Consider the following 21,162-nt stretch of genomic DNA (forward strand, 5'->3'; position numbering starts at 1 on the left):
AAGCAGAACAAACATACAAACCAGTGCGGAGTTAAATAGTAGACGTCTACCTCAAACTTGGAAATAAGCATCTTCTCAAATAAGAATTGTTTTAACCAAACGTTCAATATGTCTTCGCTTGGCTCAAATGGCATGCGCCATCTCAATCGTTGCAATATATCTCGGAAAGTTATTTAGGGTGAACATCATCAGCATCATACATGAACAATCCAATGTTATTTTATAAATTCACAATCAAAATCAATGCATTTCGAAGGAGGAATTCGCCTTATCGCATATTTACTATTATTATATACTAGTATACTAGTGATGGATACGTTTCCAATAAAAACGTGGTTTACGTCACGAATTGTATAAAAGTACTTTAGGGTGAAGCTGAGTGCGTTCACGTTGAACTGGTATGTTTTGATTTTATTATATTAACGCGACATACGGATAAGCAATTGTTATGTTTTAATATTTATTAAGCATTGCAATAACAATTGTACACTAAACTTGTGTTACATTCACCACATTTAGGAACCAATGAAACGATGGCATATACATGAAGACTTTGGGTTTTGTTCTGCAAATAACATTTATTTGAATGATCATTTTAAACGTTAACACCCCCATAAAAAACCACAACAACTTCACTTAGGCATTTATCATTTATTGTGTTATCTAGAAAGGTTTCAACTTTTCATTGAACACCACATTGACTGATGTTACCACGACGCCACTGTCAGAGCCATAACTGGAATCCCATTTAATAAGCTATCAAGTTGCTAAGGATCCCGCTGTTGTCCCATATTTGACCCTAACTATTGACTTTTCCGAGTTTAAAGGATTTAAGTGGCCACTCCCAGGTAGTGATCCTTTTCATCAGCGTTAATTGTACCAATTGTTCCTCAGTTCTGATGTTTTGGTAAAAGCCTTTCATTAACTATTTTATAACCTTTTTCGGTGAAGCACGAATAAAGTTATTTAAGAAAACGTCTGTTATATCAACAATACCTACACTTTGACATAGAAAACCCCCAATTAACAATCGAGTAGTAGTACTTGTGCATCCTCCTAGATAATCAACTATTGAAACATATTTGAAGAAACCTAATTTTCATTTGTGTTAATTCCAAACTGATGAGTTTATATATACCGAATGTTTAGTCCATCCATAATACGTACTCTATAACCTACGCCATATCAATGTGTAAGAATCGAAGTAATGTGCTGCGATGCAACCGATTGAGTATTTAGAGCTAATCTCCGCGCAGAGCTTTGACTGGTTCCGAGCATAGCTAAATATCAGTGTGTAAGAATCGAAGTAATGTGCTGCGATGCAACCGATTGAGTATTTAGAGCCAACCTTTGCGCAGAGCTTTGACTGGTTCCGAGCATAGCTCAATATCAATGTGTAAGAATCGAAGTAATGTGCTGCGATGCAACCGATTGAGTATTTAGAGCCAACCTCCGCCCAGAGCTATGATTGGTTCCGAGCATAGCTAAATATCAATGTGTAAGAATCGAAGTAATGTGCTGCGATGCAACCGATTGTGTATTTAGAACCAACCTCCGCGCAGAGCTATGACTGGTTCCGAGCATAGCTCAATATCAATGTGTAAGAATCGAAGTAATGTGCTGCGATGCAACCGATTGAGTATTTAGAGCCAACCTCCGCGTAGAGCTTTGACTGGTTCCGAGCATAGCTCAATATCAATGTGTAAGAATCGAAGTAATGTGCTGCGATGCAACCGATTGAGTATTCAGAGCCAACCTCCGCGCAGAGCTATGATTGGTTCCGAGCATAGCTCAATATCAATGTGTAAGAATCGAAGTAATGTGCTGCGATGCAACCGATTGAGTATTTAGAGCCAACCTCCGCGCAGAGCTTTGACTGGTTCCGAGCATAGCTCAATATCAATGTGTAAGAATGGAAGTAATGTGCTGCAATGCAACCGATTGAGTATTTAGAGCCAACCTCCGCGCAGAGCTTTGACTGGTCCGAGCATATATCGATATCAACTCCCTGCCGTAATAACCAACCACTTGATGATAGTCGAGCTAGTACAAAACTTTTCCCGTTTTACTTTTTACTTTTTTTAATTTAGTTATTTTTTATTATGAACCTGCAGTTAAACACTATTTTGGAATTTAAAAGAAAATAAAACTTCTTTTCATAATATAATACTCAAATAAAAGATTTTTATATATACATGTAGTTGTTGCCAATATATTTAAGTATCTTCTGGCGACTTACATCGATCAAAATGTAATGATTAATTGGCCAAAGGAAATATCAATCTAAAACGTGTGTATGCAGTACCAGATGTGTAAAGCTTAGAGCACAAATTAGTTCGTTTTAACTCAAAACACAACAGTAACAGTATTAATGCAATAAAGGGAAATAAATTAAATTATAAATACAGGTCATCAACAAACATAACTTGTTCCTCCACCCGATGAGTCAATAGGAAAACACAATCTTTTAATACACGTTACGTTTTAAAGATAAGTTGGTCGATTGTTAATTGAGAACTAAAAATCGCGTGTCGCGCATTGACGGCTTTGAACGGCGTTAATTTATCATTTGCTCAATGATGTTATTTATTCAAATGTATTTGAACTGTTTGTAATTTATTTTGTATTCGCATTTTTTTCATATAAAACATAATACTAAAATAATAACATTATTTTGTATGTCTGCTTTACACCTCAAATTATTATATGCTTTACGTATAAAGTTTGAAATCTATATACACAATAATAAATAGCTAAAATCTGACATTTCTCTCCCCGGTGAATCCACTTACGTCAAGAAGGTCCTATGAAATATCCACAGGCGTTTGTTATATCAATATGATATTTAAAAATACTTCGGATAGTATTATACCCATTCTAACTGGCATTGCAAATTAATGATCCAGGTAATATAGTTTCCAAAGACTGCATTGTAGAGCGTTTTGTTCACAGGCCATGCAAGGCAACTTGACGCTTTGAATTGCTTTCATTTTATGTTTTACAGTAAAAACAATTATGCAAAGAAGCCACAGTGTTGTAATCGAATACAAGTAAATTAATGGTATTCAGTGATTAATTATATAATGTTTTTTATCGTATAGCATGGTCTTCAAGCAATAGTCCGGAAACATTAATTGTTCAGTAAACAATTATTTAATATTTATCGTATTTAATCCGATTATGCAAAAATTCGAATAATATTAATAAAAATGGAATACCTTAATGTAGTAAACAATACATGCCATATAAATGCAATGGGCGCGATTATATTTTCAGATTGCATGGTGAACATAAATTCAGCACCAAGATGATGATTAGGTGATTTGTCAGACTCCATGAAGTAAGATATATGTTGTGTGTTTGTCATGAGAAGTTCAAAAAGTGTATTCATGTTATGCGCAAAAAGATTTTAAAACAGGATCCATGAGTGTCACATAAATATATAATTCAAACAGGTTCGAATATTTGTCACATAACAATTAATGCAAACAGTGCCTCATATGTGTTACATAAATAATTAATGCTGACATGGTCGAATGTGTGTCAGATAACACATTATAGCAAAAAGGGTACCATGTGTGTCACATTTATAAATAATTCATGCAAACAGGGTCGCATGTGTGTCACATAAATAATTTATAGACACAGGGTCCCATATGTGTTACATAAATAAATTAATGCAAACAGGGACGCATGTGTGTTACATAATTAATACATTGATTTAGCTTTTATAGTTAAAATTGTGTTATCAGTTAATAGCTATTGATAATTCATCGTAGTCTTTTTACTCTTTATGGTAACATTGTTATCGTAGTTCGGATGCATTACAAGTTAAAAATGTAATGTATATTGTTCATAATTGTGTTTCGATATTAGGAAACAGTTTATTAAAAAATCATAAATAAATTAAGCCCTTAAACGTTTAAAGCGATTTCTCACTTCCTCTTGTGGCTTAAATAGATAGCATTAATTTAGCCGCGCTAAAAAAATCTGCTCAGTATTCAGTATCACTCCTAAAAATTTCAGACCAGGGGCAATTTGAATCCGAGTTTCTCGAATTAATTGAAATCTATGAAAATGTAAAACAAAATGTTATCCTCAATTTGATAGTATGTGTTTTTGTATACATCGAAAACAACAACAATAAAAGATGAATTTTCCTATTTAAGTTAAAGGGATGATATATTTTTCCCAATTCAAAGCGCCCCGGCAAATCTCAAAATGGTGAATAAAACACGTATTTTCAATTGAATTTCCAGCATTACCTGTACAACCGATGTTTCATCCGCATTGTGCACGCCTTGTTTTATATAAAAATATATACAGAAAGAAAGTGAGGATTATAAAGCGAAGCCTGATGTTCTGGAAATAAGATTTCTGAAAATGTATTTGACATTAAAATGTAAATATGTTTAAATGAGTTTTATCAATATTGCTGAAAACTAAACTTTCACGTGTATCTTGACGTTATGATTTTCTCTTTAATATAGAATATTATTTAAACACTTCATCATGCCACTTGATTTTTATCTTCCTGATATAACCCTGTCCAATAAAGTTTTATATCGCGCCATTTACAAGATACTCTTCTCTCAATGGCTGTTTGACGTCTCATGGCGTCCGTAGACTATATGGGACAGATGAAACATTCCCTCATTGGCTGTTTGACGTCACAGGTTGATATGGTGTCAGTAGAGCATATGAGGCAGTAGAAACATTCAAAATATGTATTTTACATTCCTTTTTCAGGATTTTTTTCCTGAGGGTTTGTTATTGTTATATGATGTTCTTGAATTTAATATGTTCGATAATAATACTAAAAAATTGCTTGTCATTGTAAATGTGATGAGATGGAAAGTAGATGGCGTAGTATAATCGTTACAGGGTGAGTTACTGACTTGATACGGGATATACGGCTCTGTGGAAAACCATATCGGGGCGAGACACTGTAACTATTAATATCACGTTAAATCAGTTGTTTTATCAGTCAATGGTTGAAGGTGAGTCATATGACATTGTAAAGAAAAAAAAGGATACATAAGTCTAAAATATTTTTGATGACGCATCCATTCTGATTGAAATTGACATGTTCACTTATAATGCATTTCAATTTGAGTTTTACAAGACTTTTAACTATTATAAAAAAATGTTCATGCGTTTAGCTTTCTTTCATATGTGAAGATTTAAATACTTCCTCTTATGTTCCTTATGATAGCGTTTATTAATTATACATATACTTATTCAAATCAGCATTTTATAATTATAAATATTTTTAGAGGAAGATATTTTTAATCGTTTATTAAGATATTTGTTATCGTGAACGCGATATGATATACCGTATTTTCCTTTGATATGTCCTGGTAAGCTGTGTTTGTTAGACGACATTGATAATTTACAAATACGTTAATGGATAGTGTGACAAGGCTTGGATTAATGGTGACGAAATATAGGCACCGTGTAATGACGTTCTCACGTAAAGCTAACCTGAGCATGCACTTCGAAAAGTGAGTTATTGCGATCACCCATGTCCGTCGTTCAGCAGTGTGGGCGGTCAACGTTTAACTTGTAAGCACTCTACAGGCCACATGTTTAATCCAATCTTGATGTAAATTGGTCAGAATGTTTATCTTTACACTATATAGCCTTAGTCTGAAACTGGTTCATGAATGTACATTGAAATAATCGACACAACATTATATTGAGTCTAGATCTGGGCCATTTGCGTCCAACAATAGGTCACTATGTCAAATCTTACAACAGTCTTGTTAATACTGTAGAAGCAACATTATCACTCAATGAATATTTTCTTGACCATATTCAAGCCGAGTTTAAATCTAGGCCACGTGCTTTCAAAAATCATGTCACCAGATCAAATTTTAGCAAAACCTTGTAATCACTCTAGTGGCCACATATATAGCTCAATATTTAAGTAAAGTTTGATTCTGAGTCACATGCGTCTTAAAGCTAGGTCAAGAGGTATAATATATAAACTTTGACCTATCTAGAAGCCACATGTGTTGTTCAATTCTCAATGCAAGAAAATGTTTATTTACAACTAGACAGAGTTCGACTTTGGGTCACATCTTTAAAAAAACAAATTAAGAATTATTACCACTTAGTTACAAGGCGTACTTAAAAAATATACTCAATCTTTGTTAATCGACTTAATGTTACATGGATTATTAAATAACACAAGTTATACCACCGGTATATGGGCATACAGGTCTTTAGTATATCTTTTTGTTGAAAACAATGCAAGGAATACGACATGTAAACATATAAAATGATACAATGAACAATGACAAAAATAATGCCGAATCAGTAGGCATCTATGTTCACTAGAAGGATTTAAGTTAAACAATACCCTCCTCTATGAATACACGTATTAATTGATAAATGATACAAATAAAATAACTACATGCTTATTATTAACCAAAATATTCAAGTTCAATGGGACATATTGGTTTTATTTTAAAACAAGTATATATACACTTAATAAACTAATACAAACTCACCATTTTCCAGCATATATTATATTGTCAAAATCCTTTTGAAACAATAAAATAACTTATATATAACGATATTTTCATACAGGTTTTTATTTAGAATATAACGTATACCTACTAAAAAAGATTACTTAAGTGAAATGTGTGTACTATTACAGTGCGCTTATTAACAGTTTGCATATGTATAGCGGTAATCAATATACATTGCATAAATAACCAATTTAGTATATTTTGTTGTTTAGTTTATGCTTAAAGTCTCCCTGGAAAGGACTTGTTTTTGTTATAAACATTAACGCATTTAATGATAATTCATGCAAAACGAAAAATAATAACAGCTGTTTGTCAACAAAACCATTAATCCATTCTGTTTTTTAAAGTTAAAACATCTTTCGTAAATATAACAACGATTTAACCAACTGTACGCCCCATATATTACGTATTTAAAATAAGATCATAATATTCATGGCTTAATAAAAGGCTGCAAAGATGTATACCCATCCTATTTTATACTGTTTATAAATGATCAATTATGTATACCTTTTGATAACTGTTGTGAATAAATCTTTATTTGATAGGCATATCAGATATAACAACTTGCTCGAGATTTTAAGCCACTTAAACAATACATACATGTAATTGCTATCTTGAAACATTACCACATGCATTGTGTTTGATAAAATAACCCGATATTTCATGCCAATATTACTGCCAAAAATCCATAAATGAAAACTGCACGTTTTTTTAAACATCAAATGAACTGGTTGTAAGTATCGGTAATGTTAAAGCACTTTGACATATCATAATTTATTCTTTTAATTGCACATAGCATGTCTTGACGTACGCAAACGGCAGTTTAGTATCACGCATTTTTTTTTTTACCGTAGCACCAGTTGCGCAATATGTGAATGCTGTTTCAATTACATCAACTGGATATATACCAAAATAAGACAAGAAGTAAATTATAATGAAGCAAATAACAACTAAAAGACAATGTGTGTCTTACAATATACCCACTAATTAATCCATCACCATCAGAACAGAACGGAACAGAAAAGATCATAGGGTTATTTACGACTTGTACAATAAGAACATAATCATTACATAAATACATATAGTAAAAACATAATATAAAGTCACAGTGGAAAAAAGAAGCACATTCAAATAAAAAATTACATAACTATAAGAGGATGAACTGATGTTTAATTATAAGTAATAGCAGTTCTATGAGACAGTGCTAATTTAATATAAAGAGCTAGGTTTTTCAGAACATTTGTACGCTTAATATTTAATAATTCAATGACTTTTAATAACACCTGGATTAACATAATAGTAACCTTTGATATATTTTTGTCTAATATCATTTTATCTAGGACATATAAGTATAAAATGGCATCCGTCTTCCAAATCATGCATATCACAATATGTACAATAACGTTCATTTCGTTCAACTCTATTTACACCATATCTACCAGTATGTATACGCAATGGATGAGAACACATTCTTATTTTGCTAATAAAGAATCTTAGGTTACTAGGCAATATATCTAAATATGATTCATACTCAAAATTTACCTTAAGATATGCATACAAAGTTAACACACCATTATTATCCATCAATGAAGATACACATGTATTTGGTATCACGTGATTGTACCGACAAAGCATGTCCTGGGATAAACAGTCGAGTTATCCCTTTTATTGGACATGGATATCTAGCCTTGGTATTTAGCATACTGTTATTAAATTATCATATCATCAACATATATTTTCTTAAAAAAATACAATTATAAACATAAGGTATATTAAATGTTATGCTTATCTTTGAATCGCACTTATATCGTAGCACTAATAAAAATGCTTATTTCTCTAATAATTGCTAAAAATATAACGTTTAACTTTCTCATGTTGTTTTGTTTCGATCATTTACACCACAGTAATTACTTCCTTTGATACTTATGGAAGACGCGCGGATGTTTTTGCATTGCTGCATGTGTAAATAGATATATCCGATTATATCAATTTGTGTTCGAATATTGTATCAGCGGCCTAGCTAAACCCAAATTATAGCCGAGGCAGTATCCTAGGTCATTCTAGAGGGATCCGGAGCCATTGTCCCTCTTAAATTTGTTTATACCTAAAATGTCTCTGGTGCGTTTTAAAGGCCATTCAAATCACATTTTATACCTTAATTATCGGAATCGTGGACGCTACAAATGACCGGTTAGTATCAATAAAGTTAAGAAAACAATATGTTACGAGTTTATTGTCAATTTTAGATTATGTTACCATAAACAGTGTTTGAAGTGACAATTATGTAACAACCTTAACTACAGAAAAATAGTCATATAATTCATTTGCAGTCAGATAGAAAAACGAAGCACTCTCATACAAGCCATAATATGTATATGGATGATATAATTTGCATTAATTTTTTTATTATTGAAATACTAAAATAATATAGATCTACACTAAAATATGAAGAAAACAGCTCTATCAAACATTTTAGCAAATACTGTTTCAAGAATTGTAAAAAACGTTTTCACAATCTTAGCAAGTTTTATTATTCTTCAACTTTTAAATATCAATGATCTTATTAATTGCTAATTCAACTCTCCTGTCTCCATCTTCACTGATTTGATACCTCAGCCAACACATTGAAATAATTATCTGCCTTAGCATGAACCAATTGTACTCACATAATTTTAAGTGGCATATAATTCATATTCTGCTTTTCAGTTTAAAAACACAAAGGGTATCAATCTCTTGCACGACGGTCACATTACATTCACCTCTGTGTTGGGCTCAGAACGGACTATTGTTATGAAAGCGTCTCATTCATGTCATGATCATTCCAAGCGTTCATCATTGGGGTTACAGTATACTAAACAATCTCTTGCACGACGGTTACATTGCATTAACTGCTTTAAAGAAAACCATCTCATTACATGATATCTTATATCAGTCTTAATTCATTATTATATTAACTTGATATGTTTTTTATGTTAAGAAACCAACATACATACACACGTCGAAGCTATTCCTAACGTCACTCAATAAAAAAGTATGTTCAATTGTTTACATTTGTGAAGTACATGGAATGATTCCATCTGCGTAAATGGGAGATAAAATAGTTCCAAAGAGTTGCATTAAAACTCGCAAGTTTTTGCACGAATTATCGTACATTTAAAAGTAATATTTCTTAATTTAATGCATGCGATCTTAAATATCCACTCAAATATACATTGAATGCGTTTGTTCGGTTTTAACTATTTGGTAGACAAAATGGCGTGCTGAGCCTTACGCAGAGTTGTATGTGATAGCAAGGAACGACAACTCTGCGTGGAGATTGAAAGGGTATAATAAGAAAATGAAAATCATGATGACAAACACGTCAAGTCATAAAAATCACTAAAGTACTGAATAAGCGGTTGATGAAAGATTACCATATTGTAACAACGCCTGTTTCAGCTAATGCCGCTTTAGTAAAGCAAATTAAACTATCGCATACTAAATACATAGAGTAAATTATTAGCTTTGATTCGAACAAAGGCGTTATAAATGTGTACGGCAAGTTTAAAAAGATCCATGCGTTCCTATCATTTGAAGTCATATGCCCAATATACATTTCTCACGTCATGCGTTATCCTATTATAATCAATTGAGCGCACTTCATTTATAGAGATAAACAGCCGGGTATCTATGTTTAATCGCGCATGTTCGCTTTTTTTATTTAATGACTTCTTTGTTTTTACCGTTGAACGGTTAATATGACTTACATTTTTCTAAAATTACTTCGAAGGCAATCAGTTTTCGTTGGTGAAAACTGGTAATCGTTAAAACATGTTTACTTTTACATGTTTCATTTCATTTAATTATAATAAAGCATATATTATCACTTATAATTACGTAGCATACAGTAGTAAATATAGTTCATTATGTTAATTGCACATATCATCGTCCAATTGACTTACTTATTTATTTTATACATTAACGCTCATTTTTTCACAGTTATAATGCATTTTACATGAAGCTAATTTTTAATAACACAAATAAATGACCTGTAAAATAGGAGCATATCTAATTCACAGCTTACATTAGATACACGTCGTGTAATCTACATAATACAACATCACAACACAAAACATTGGTTTATCTTATTTTTTTAAATCGTACATAAGTTTTAGACACTTGTGTTTTGTTCACGGGTCTTTTTCAACATATATTTACCAACAATAATGGTTGATTTAATCATCTTTATATATTTGTCAAACTAAATTGATTGTGTTTCATAATCATAACGGAGCCATTTAGTTTTAGCTGTCCATGACGCCTGTAATGATCTAGTGGTATGTGATTGTTTGTTTGTTCGGTTGAACACAATTTGGTCTCCAGATTTCGTTAAGCTCAGAGTTCAGAGCCATTGGTATGATAAGCATGATGCTCTACATGTATTAACTAATTTGTTATTAAGCTTTAATCACAATACGCCAATTAAACCGTGCATTTTTTCAGACAATCATTTTATTAAATTTCGCCGCGGAAAATTTGTATGTAAACACAACTGATTATTGCAAATATTAAATATAGATTATTAATCGACATAAAGCTTTAAAATGATATGCTTTTAATAAGTTTACTAATTATACACGTTAAAACTTTTATCTAAGACATCTTAGAATTTCAAATACGATGTATAGGCATATTTGAAATGAATTGTGTGTTTTTTTAATAGTTTTGGTCGCGTTTATTTAACGCAACAGCGTCATTTCGACGACGTTAATTCAGCATATTTAAATGTATCGTAGTGTAGATATATGGCGTCTTTGAAATAGATACATCAGTGAATGTATATATATATATGATCGTTCATATCATCTGATATATGGTAAAATCTGAATATATTGCTGTTTGATAACCCATATATGTTTATTGCGTCACACGGAGCAACGGCAACTTCTGTAGAAAGTGTACGGTGTGTTTATATTTTATGCATAACGCATAATACACATTGATATTTTCAAAGGTCCCCCTTTATCGAGACTGTGGATTATATGAGCATACGCCAAGAGTATATGATTATCGCACACATTGTGAAGTACTAGTATGTATTAAATATTTATACTAGTGTAAGTTTAATGTGTACCCATGTTCAAGGCAATGAGTATTCAGCGTAATAACGAATGCCGCTTTAAAGAGTATAGCTAATGTTTTCATTTACACAATTTATTGCATTAGTTAATCAGGGATATGCGTACTTTCATATTTATTGTTAAACCGAGTTGCCCACGCAATCTTGTCAATATTGCTCGCTGTATACCGCACAACATGTAGACACACCTTGGTACTTATTATTGAGTTTAATAGTTCAATATGTCTCGGTGTATACCACATAACAGGTAAACACAAATTGATACTACTAATTGTTATAACTATTTCAATATGTCTCGTTAAATACAGCATTACAGGTAAACACACATGGATACTAATAATTGTTATTAGTATTGCAATCTGTCTCGTTATATACCGCATAACAGGTAAACACAAATTGATACGAATAATTGTTATAAATGTTACACAAGCTGCGGTCTTGTTGAATATCATATTCAAAGTCTAAAAGTATTCAGAGCTGGTTGAATAGCACATTATAATTCTCAAAGGTCTTCAGAGCTTTAAACAGTCTGGTTATATAGCACATTATTAGTCACAAAGTTATTCATAGCATTAAATACAATTCTTAAATATGCCACATCTGTGTGTATTTGAGCTATGTATTAGTACAAGGTTACTGGGCCTATATCACAAATTAAATCAAATACAAATACAATAATTAGTTCGACGCAAACTATTTAACATAATTTGCGCACACTTACACCTTTTTAGAATCGTTTTTTAATCAAATGTAAACCTCAGTACATAAGTAAATACTATATCATAAGTATATATAGTAATAGTATCCATATAGCAACTAATCCGTGTTTAAATGTCAGAAAATAGTTTGCTGTAAGTAAAATACTTAATTAATTGTTTAAATATTTATATGTCTTGTTTTGAGGCGCAAATTTACATGCTTGCATGTTAAAAATAATTGTATATTAAGCCAGTTATCAATTTACACACAATGCTCATACAGCAAAATACATTTATTTTAATTGATATATAATGGAATGTTATTCATTGCAAATAATCCAATGTAAAATTAAATTATTTGCAATAAACACTCGCAGAGAAATTACAATTATTTCTGGTGTGGTTAACAACCTTTTCCGGATTTTGTTTCTTCAAACCATAGTTTTAACAAAATGTAAGGTCAACAATATGGTTGCCTGTTTGTAATTCATTTGTGTTGGGGTTGGGGCGGGGAATGTTATTACTAATGTTATTTTACATTTTCTTTAAATGGTAGTTGTTTCAGTTCTAGTTAGCGAAGTTATTTATTAAGTATATGAGAAGGTCCTTTTAACAAAAGAAAGATATTGGTTCCTCAATATACGTTGGTGTGTAAACACTGTCTTTGAATTCTTGATTTAGCTGCATACAATTAAAAGTATGGTTTAATGTTTTATGTAAAAATGTACTTGGAACTTTCAGAAAATAAATATCATGAAATCATGAAATGACAAGTCATCCATATCATCATAGTCCTTAATAAGCGGTTGAAATGAACACAGTCCTAAATACGCGATTGAAATGAAGGGTACGATATAGTAAGAACGCCTACCCAATACTGCTTCAGCTAGAGACCTGTCAGTAAAACAAAACATTAACCGCACACCTAATACTCGCTTCAAAATCAGGTTTGTTTGTAACAATGGCTTTGTAAATCAATGCGGCTTTTTAGACAGAGCCACTATTTTGTATTATGTGAGATCATATTACACATGTTCAGAACAAAGCCATACCTGTCTTAAATATAACTTGAAATTAGCCCAGGCGCACCGCATTCAACAGTGGTAGAAGACTGTGTATCTGTCGTTATGCATTCATAGAGGAGTTGATGGTGCGCGGGTAAGTTAAATTTGCTTTTTAATCTTTGAACTAGTGAACATTTAATTGTGTATAAATATACCACGGTTTCTGTTCAAATTCGTAGTCAAGTGTAAGCTTTCTAACTGTGATATAAGAATGTTTATCTTAAAGTCAAGAACTGAGACTGAGTTTCAGTGATTGTTATATTACATATTTGTTTTTTATCGGCGGTCAGTATGGACGGCTCACTCTTAACATTAATGTCTTTGAGATTAATTGGTTTTGTTTGTAAGTTTGCATAAACTTGAAATCGAATTTAAATATAAACTATTTTCATTTTTTGTATTATTTCATTTCGTGATAACACATAATAGATTATAACTATTTATAATGCAAAAGACAGTTGTTTAACAAATAAATTATTATAGTGCAAAATGTTGAAGTACAGAATATCATTTATTTGATATAAAAATCACATGTTTAAGTATAAATCCACATCACTGCACATATATTACGTGTAGACCATTTTAACAAAAAAGACCAGTGGCTTATACCATATAAGCATATTCAAATCACCACATGCGTTTAACACATCCTACATAGAATAACATCATAAGATCATAAACTTGGCTTATTTCAAGAATACCATCATAAGATCATAAACATGGCTTCGTTCATCCTATGAACTTTGAATGTTTCGTCACTGACTCTTTTTTCATTACACTGAATTATACAGGAACTGTTAAGAATTATGTATTTTTAACGCATAAATCAGACTGCATAGAGTTTGTTTAATTGTCAAATCCAAGCAAATTGAAAGTAACGTCCTTTGACTCTGGAAATGTCTTAGTATAAGATGTTGTATATGTTTTGTTTGTATGGTCAAACACCTTTCCGTCCAGAGGACGCTTTGATCTTAACGAAGCCAGTTTAGCGACAATAAAGACATACAGGTTACTGCCATTGTTATAGTAAACTGTACGCCTTGATAAACATGTTTTCCAAATTAGATTATGTTAGCTTAAGGTATGTTTTACGTAAAACGACCAATTAATTAATGTTCACGCTTAAATTAAGATCGATAATCCAGGGAAGGTGTGCAATCAATAATCAACTTTATTATGATTAATTTATTTAAGACGCTCTTTTTCATTGTTTAAAAAAAATAAGACTTGTAAAACTGGCAGATAATGTGAAAGCAGATCACACTATAAACTGTGTATTACAATTATACATCAAATACGCATGAATGACCAGATGTCATCCATTACACATATCTACACCCATCCTTACGTTTTATTAAACAACGTTATCCAACATGTCAGCTTTTATATATATCTTTATTGAATGTTGTCATTACTGTCTGCATTTGGAAAGTCTTCTTCTCACGACTTCATGCTATAATTAACTTTTCTCTCACAACTCAAGTCGTTACATAGTGATTGTCTTTCAGCTGCTAGGAACTTGTTTCATCTCTCGTCATCTGTTTTACTATGCAAATGCAAGACATTCATTTCATTGCATTCATATGGTAATTAATGTCTTTTACATGCACTATTAGGAAAACGTCTAGCAACGCATTTAAGGAGTAAGTGATATAATTTCAATGTGCAATGTTGTTATGTTCATCTTGCATATAGATCAGGTTTTTTTCTGGCAGCTTATTGCTTTCAGCTGAAAAGGCACATTCGTTAACGTGTTTGCTCTCCAATCTGAGATAGTGTATTTATCAGCATCTGCGTGTGTGGACGGCGCTGAGTTGTGAATATCTATGAAGGCACGCCCTTTAATGTTGTTCTAGTTGTTGGATCATACCTTGTAACCTATCTTCTTTATTAACGCTGGATCTCTGTGCAGAATTTCGAAGCGTAGTACATATTCCACTTTGAGAAATGATATATCAATATAGTACATTTACTTTACTATATAAACACTTTTCTTCAAACTCAAATAAACACGTACAATACCATTTACATGTATCCCTAAACGTTGCAATTATAAAACGAATTAAAAACATATAATAATCCTTGACCAACATATAATCAACCTCGCATATCACTCGCACTCTATTCACCATCATAAATCCGTTGGCTAGTAATGATAAACACATATCTAAATACAAATGTTCCTTAACATGTCCAACACATTTGATATTCAATAATAATCGTCCATTTGATACTAAAGGACGAACGCCAATAATTCCCCGTTTATACGTAACAACTTCAATCTGAGTCATCACACTTTGTCATAAAGACAAAATATTTCAGATAATGATTTCGCATATTAAATTTTGCTTTCAGTATTAATTGTTATTACTGTCATCTTCAAGTCATTGGATCAATTCTTTGATAAATCACGTTAGATAACAGTATGTTTATTAGACCATTAAACGTGTCCCAATACTTATTCCTATTCTCTTGCCTATCCATATCTGATATTTTATATAATCATCGTAAATCATCATTTAATATTTTTCTAACGAATACTGCAGATTAATAAACTATACGTTTATTCTAGTTCTCCTGATTGTGTGCAATACGTGCATGTGCCAGAAGTATGATATGATTATCGTCTACTTTGTATATTATATATACATGCATAGTTACCATTTACTTGTGCATTCGTGTTTATGGTAAGTAGAATTCATGCCGCTGTTCAGTTAATATTATCTTTAACGTTTTGTATTACATTGGTAACTCATTGGTATGAGTACTTTCCGATTTATTTTAAAACTTATGTTTTCAACTTATGTTGCCGATCTGTATCGATATTTCTCCATAACAAGGTAAATACACCTTTATTATCATGACCGATATTTATGTTACAAAAGCGTGCGGTTTTGAATAGCCAACGTTTCGCTTCATTAGTATTCAAAGCTTTCAACGCAAACAATCCCAAATATATCAACGTATAACGTTACTGGATTAACATTAACAACTAAAATAACTATAGAAAATAACGTTAAAGTTCGACATTTGATACTTTACAACAGCAGGACTTATTTTACCCCGTCACACATTAGGATTGGAACTGTTGTTTAGATCAAACAACAATTCAAAATATTGATTTTTTAAATAGTTATATGTCCTGTAAGAAGACACACCTTCATATGCTTTCAGAATGAAAATAGTATTATATTAGCCTATTCTAAATGTTAACTCATTGGCAAATCACATAAATTATTATAATTGTTACAGAATACCATGCATTTGCACAATGTGCATATTGCAAGCAACAATGACGGACATCTTAAAATTTTGATACAAACCCAAATTCGGATGTAGTGACATCAAACATAGTCTACTCTATATTTAAATGGCCACCTAATATGGATGCTTTTTATTAAAACCTTGGTTAAACTTTATATAGTCTACTCTATTAATGAATGACAACACAATCCGACGGTTGTTACTTCAAACCATGGCTTCAACAAATATAGTTTTCTCCATCATTGAATGACAACCATATCTGGACGCTGTTGCTTCAAGCCATGGTTTAAACACATATACTCTATCCTGTCATTGAATGACAACCTTATCAGATTATACTACTTCAAGCCATGGTTTAAACAAATATAGTTTACTATATGATTGAAAATTCAATTTATTCCGGATGATGTATTTCAACAGTTTGTTCTACAAATATAGAATATTTTAACAGTGAATGACAATCTAATACGGATGGTGTTACTTCAAAGAATGGTTTATACGAATGTAGTCTTCTCTGTCATTGAAAGAAAACCTAATCCTAATTTTGTTACTTCAAACTATGGTAGAAACAAATATAATGAACTTTATCATGAAATGTATTGTATACTCGTTTGGGGTATTATAGTACTTCTGTTATTGTGCATTTACGTTGCTGCTGTTGTAGTTTTTATATTTTGTTGTCAATTGGTTCGTCAATAAGCGTTGATGTTAAAATTCCATATTGAAATACATTAATTTGTGGCATATAATTCATATCATCATTTTCTGTTTTTACACATTTGAAACTAGGAAAATGATAATCAGGATGAATTAATCATCCAAATCATAACAGTTATTAAATAAACAATTGAAATAAAAACTACGATATGGTGAAAATGCCTGCTTAAAAAAGGCTTCACTTAGTGACGCTACAGTTAAGCTAAACTGATTATCAAATATCACCCATTTGTCTGAGAGTATAAGATTCGTTTTGAACAAAGACTTTACAAATGTGAACGGCATGTTTTAAAAAGACCTATTCAGTCGTATAATTTGGAGGCATTTTTTCAAATATACGTTTTAAAAGCCATGCGTTCTCGTATTACACGGTTTCAACATAAGTCGACATTCAATCGAGCGCACTTCATTCAAAAGTGGGTGCTGGTCGCGTATCAATCGTAATGTTTTCGTGCGGGAGTAGATTGTCTGAAGGTATGTTATTTTTATATCATAATAATAGTGAATAAATTTATTTGTAGCGAAAAAGTTTGCATGTGTCGACATGCGGTAACTGGTTATAGAAAGAAAATTTTAATTTTTGCAATTTTGTATTGTTTTTTATAATAACACAGCTCACAAAGTCACTTATAATAATTCAACAAACAGTTGTCAATATAATAAAATCATGATAATGGTACAAGACAAAGTAAAACCATAATTTATTCAATACATGGAACCACAACATTCATGGTAATGTTACACATCACTACAGGCATTCCACACGGAACAATTTTTTAACAACATAGGTAAATGGCATGTAACTTATTATCACATTTAATTGATCTTTCTGCCCATTGCTATCTTCATAAAACTTCTTCACAACATCACAAATTTAGCCTATCTTAATTTCTAAATTTTTACCATTATACATTGCTTGTTTCGTTAACGAGTCATTTATCAATATTCTGCAATCAATTATGTTTATGTTTTTAATTAAAAACCTTAATGCGAATGGGACAGAACATTAATTTTATTTCACTGTAAAAGCACAGCCGAGTAATAATAACTGCTCATGACTCTTGAAATACTGTTTTAGTGGCTTTCTTTATCTATGTTTGCCCGATGTTTTTTTTAACTTAAAGAACAAATTTAACTACTTTAAAGCTAGTGTCCTCGGTAAAGTTAACTATATGATTTACTCTACCTATGTTTGACTAAAACAAAACTGTACTTTAACTTCAATAAAACCGCGATCTTAGATCTAAACCTCGCCGGTATTTCACATATTCACTTGGTTTAACAACGCCGTTGTCAGGTTGCTCATGGTTTGTATTTGGGTTCGGGTATTACAAAATACCTAATTAATTAAGTATCACTTTTTTATCAAGACCGATATTCGTCAGAAAATTGTGAAATGATCATCTGCTGATTTACTAATTTATTTCCACGCGCTTTTTGCTGTTTGGAAAACAACTATTTTAAGCAAAAATAAATGTCGAATACAGACGGCAATATTATCTGTGTATTCAAGTTTTACAGTGAACGCACAAGAATGGCCCGATTTCGTTCCTAATTAAAAGTGTCTGTCCCGCCTAATTACCCAAAAGCTTCACCTATTCAAGCGTGTATTTAACACCAGGTTCAAATGAGCTCGTTATTGATTGGCAAAGCTAGCATGTTCTCTTCAATAACAATTAACTTAACGTAAGTTTTCATATTCTGTTTTAGACTGGTTTACGCCTACTTTAAAGTGCTAACACTTGTAAGGAAACACGCAGAAAACCAAACTAACAAGTTCGGATATTTATGTTGGACGTCTGTAACAAACTTTGATATTAGCAACTTGGCACATAAGATTTGTTTTTGCCAAAATATTAATATTTGTGCGCCTGGCTCAAATGGCGAACGACAGCTCAATCCCGTTAAACCCGTTAACTGATGATTCTGCCCATATATATCTCTGCGAACGGGGATTTTAACAGTTGTTTAAGGTGTAGCTGATGTAGCTCACTTTGAACTTGTATGACTTGCTTTTATTATATAACGCAGCACACGGATAATCAATTGTTATGTTTAAATATTCATTTTTAAAATTGTAATACAAGTTTCAATAATAAACTTTTGTAAAATTTACCACAATAATGAACCCATGATACGCTGGAATATACAGTAAGGTTGGGGATTGTGTTTCGCGAAAAAAGTCTACTTGAAGGATCATTTAAAAGTTAACCCCCCTCCCCCCCAAAAAAAAAATATCATGCATTATTATGCATTTATCATTGATTGTGTTATCTTGTTAGGCTTAAGTTCCAACTTTTCATTGAACGTCTGATTGACTGATGTGACCACGACGCCACTGTCTTTCAAAGACATAACTTGAATCCCGTTTAATAATAAATCATTAACGGTACCTAATGGTCTTTTCTACTGTTGTCACGTATTTGACCCATCATGGTGACATTTCCGAGTTGAAAGCTTTGGGGTCCCCAGTCCAAGGTTGTAAGCTTTAGTATCTGTGTTTATTCTGAACCAGTTGTTCTTCATTTCAGATACTTTGGTAATGGTCTTTCATTATCTCTTTTATAACCTTTATCGGTTAAGCACTAATTAAGTTATTTACAGGAACGTCTCTTATATCAACATTACCTACATTTGACATGGAGAAACAAAAACTTAACAATGGAGCAGTAGTACTTGCGTCTCTCCTAGATAAACAACTATTAAAAAATATTTAATGAAGCATAATTATAATTTGTGTTTGTTCCAAACTTGTGACTCTATATAAACCAAATTTTTATTACATCCATAATACATACACTATAACCTAATAAACCTATGCCACAGCATGGTATAAGAACAGGAAATTATTTGTTGCGATGCAAACTATTGAGTATTGATAGCAAACCTCCGCGCAAAGCTTTGAATGGTTCCGAGCATATATCGATATCAAATCCCTGCCGTTATAACCAACCACGCGATGAAAGCCGAGCTAGTACAATACTTATCCGGTTTTTATTTTTTACTTTGTTTTATTTAGTTGTTTTTTTTTAAATTATGAACCTGACATTACACACTTTTTTCGAAATTTAACAGAAAATGATACTACTTTTCATAATATGATACCTAAATATAGCCCTCCACATCTGGAAGGATTTTCTTGTGATGGCAGTTGTTATCACAAGTAGCCGTGGGTAGATAACCGCTGCGTGAAGCTTAATTTAGAGCGTCAAGCAAGCCGTGACAATACTCGTTCGTCTTCCTCGAAGGATACATGTTACCATTTAACAGCACAACGAACAATGTGTTGCATTTATTTTGTCATTGGATTACATGTATAAAGGAAACTCGAATAAAAACAACATCAGTGTAAATAGCAACACTTAGCTTGTCTTGAGTTTTTATACATGTAGTATTTGCCAATACATTGCACTTTTGGCGACTTAATATACATAACTTTTTTCGACACATACTAAGTTACATGTTACAGCGATCACATTAATATGATGAAGTGGGCAAAGGCAAGATCACTCAAAATAGTGATAACCTGTATGTATGCAGTATCACATGTCTACAGCCTAGAGCACTAATTAATTCGTTTTAACGCATAACAAAACAGTAATATTATTAAGGAAATGTGAGGAAATGCATACAACTATATCTACAGGTCATTAACAAACACTAATCGTTCGTTCTCCCGCTGAGTCAAGTGGAACACACAACCTTTTAATACACGTTACGTATTAAATATAAGATGGTTGATTATTAATAGAGAACAAAAGACG

The sequence above is a fragment of the Dreissena polymorpha genome, chromosome 9, assembly GCF_020536995.1.
Source record: "Dreissena polymorpha isolate Duluth1 chromosome 9, UMN_Dpol_1.0, whole genome shotgun sequence".
In the NCBI taxonomy this organism is placed as follows: domain Eukaryota; kingdom Metazoa; phylum Mollusca; class Bivalvia; order Myida; family Dreissenidae; genus Dreissena; species Dreissena polymorpha.